Source organism: Culex pipiens, chromosome 1, assembly GCF_016801865.2.
Source record: "Culex pipiens pallens isolate TS chromosome 1, TS_CPP_V2, whole genome shotgun sequence".
Lineage (NCBI taxonomy): Eukaryota > Metazoa > Arthropoda > Insecta > Diptera > Culicidae > Culex > Culex pipiens.
This window is the reverse complement of record NC_068937.1, coordinates 86,083,237-86,086,108: the sequence shown is the minus strand read 5'-3', so window position 1 is coordinate 86,086,108 and position 2,872 is coordinate 86,083,237.

Below are 2,872 nucleotides of genomic sequence, written 5' to 3'. Positions count from 1 at the left end.
AAACGTGTACACAAAAAGCATGTACAAAAGAAAAATAAGTAAATATTGCACACCTCAAAAATAACATCAGTCTGGTGAGAGTCATATCCAGATTACCAAGTCCGCGCCCCAACCATCTCGGCTATCTCGCCGCTGTGAAGTTAGATGGATCAACACCGATGTAGCTGTACGTTCCCCATACATCGTATACAATTAATTCAGTTTACGACATACGGGAAACCCACTGGTACATCGGCGTTGAACATGTCATTTTCAAGACGGTGAGATAGCCGAGACGGTTGGGGCGTGGACTAGGTAATCTGGATATGACTTTCACCAGATTGATGTTATTTTTGGGGTATGCAATATTTATTTATTTTTGTGTCGTACATGCTTTTTGTGTACACGTTTTCTCATACAATATAACATGCTTTTGCTCACAAAGGTGATGTGCATGCTTTTGCATGCGATTTTACCATCGGATTTTTTGCTGTGTAGCCTTATGTGTGGGACAAACTCGATTTGCTTTTTTCTCAGCTCACTTACATTTATGCGATCACGGGCAGTGCAAGTCTGTCAAACACTCTGTCTGTCTGTCTATCTGTGTATAAAAACAATCCTGAGATTTTGAGGAATTGAACTTTGAATATGAACAAAAAACCTATAAGAATCAGGTAGGATTCGAACTCACACCTTTGGATTGATGGTCTGGGACGCTAACCAGTCGGACATCATAGGGAGATAGCGTCGCTATTTTTAGACAACGTTTTCCACTTTTGCGCATCGAAACCAACTACTTTATCGACTGCATTTTGCTGGGCGAGATAGGACGCCGTCTATTTTTAGACGATGACTCAGCACTTTTACACTCTTGCGCTTAAAAAAACCAGGTGGCAGCACGATGTAACGCCACGTCCCTATTATATAACTACTAACACCGTCTCAAAACAGCCCAGGGCCATCTCATATACTCATCAACTGGACGAGGGAGTCGTGGATTGCCTGGCGCGAGTCATCTGCATTACCGAAGAAATCGTTAGCCAGAGAAAGGTATTCGTTTCAAAGGTTCTTGAGATATATGATGGTTTCTAACCGAACCGTCTCAGTTGAAATATACTGTGGTCATGGCCAAGTCCTGCCAAGACGGGGGTTCAAATACATACATACATACATACATCAAATCCACTGGTCCAGCAATTTTCTGATTGGATTTTTTTATATGATCGGGGTATGAAATAGTAGTTTATGCAACAAGTTGCCAAAAGATGATTTTTTTCTTAGCCCGAGACGTAAATTTATCGAACGAGGTTTACAAAGTTGGATAAATACGACGAAAGCTGAAAAACAATTTTTGCCACGAGTTCCATACAACATTTTTTGCAATTCCAAAAAACACCAAAAAAAAAAGCAATCCACTTTAACGACCCCCGGGTCTTTTGTGGTCTCTGTTGCAAGTTTCTGCTCATTTCTAGGCGTCCGAAGGTTATGTGTGGTGAGTCACTCAAAACCTCTTTTACGCTAATGGGCCGACGTTTTACTTCCCCATCCGATAGAAGGCGTGATCGGGCAAATCTCGTCTCGAAAAATGCCACCGGGACCGTGTGGGATTGAACCCAGGCCATACTGGGGTGAGAGGCTACCACGCTAACCACTGCGCCACCGTACTCGGCCAAAAACACCATTTGGATGGAATTGTGAGTCAAATGTCTATTGACTAAATAAATCCCCTTTTAAATCAAAACAATGTTTAAAAGTACCGTAAAACGGGGTGACTTTGATAGGATTTCAATTTGTTTTTAGAATATTTTCCAACAGGTAAGGTTTTTCTCAGGATTATTATTTTTAAAACATGTACTGGGGTAGGCCACACAAAGTCCATGCACTATTTTGGAAAAAAAAGTTTTTTCAATAGTGTTTAGAAAAATAGTTACGTTAAAAATTCTTAGTTTTAATTCCGGGGTGACTTTGATAGTCATAGTTTTTCTTGTTAAAATCATATTTAAGATGTTCAAACTTTATTTGTACGTTAAATGTACCATCACTAAAGTAGTTGATATAGTTTGTAAGAAAAAAAAAATTTTACATTTAGTTAACTAAGTTTATAAGCTTTTTTACAAAATACATATAAATTTTAGGTAAAATTGTTAAAAAGTCGGAATTTTGCCTGAAATTTGTTAAAAATAGTTTTGTTTATAAAATTATCGATTTATATTACATTTTATACTGAATTCGAAGCACGAATCACAAGTTTTCACATTTTACAGGAAATTTGTTCAACTGAAATTGCCTATAAATTTGGAGAATTTTTTAATTGTGTTTCAAAAACACATATTATATATTATTTACAAACTTATTTAACCTTCTCCTAGTGGAAAATTGTCCAAAGAATCCGAAAATGCATTCCGTTTTCCGGTTAAAAATCATGTTCATTGAGAAAACCTTGACACTTTGAGAAGTTTAAGATAATGACTTCCATCAACATTTTCTTAACTATAGTTAACTAACTTTATAAACTTTTCAAAAATTTATGAAAAGTTCTTCTTGAGGTACTTTGAACACTTCTCTACCACGGTCAGTATGTTTCTGAATCATTCCTTACGTATATTAATTGTACTCTTCATTTAGCGGAAAAATCGCAAACCTATCAAAGTCACCCCGGCTATCAAAGTCACCCCGTTTTACTTATTACTGTTCAAAACAAGTGGTGATAAGTTCAACTTTTCAGCCTCCATTTCAGTACTGAAAAGAAGATTTGTTTTGAAACGTGTTTCTATTCAATTCTATTATTTTTGGTAGAGAAAATTAGGCTGTTTCGTCGTTCGTGAATGACAGGAAAAATAAATATTTTTACGACGGAATTGTAAAAAAAAGGTTTTTGTTATCCGTTATGAAA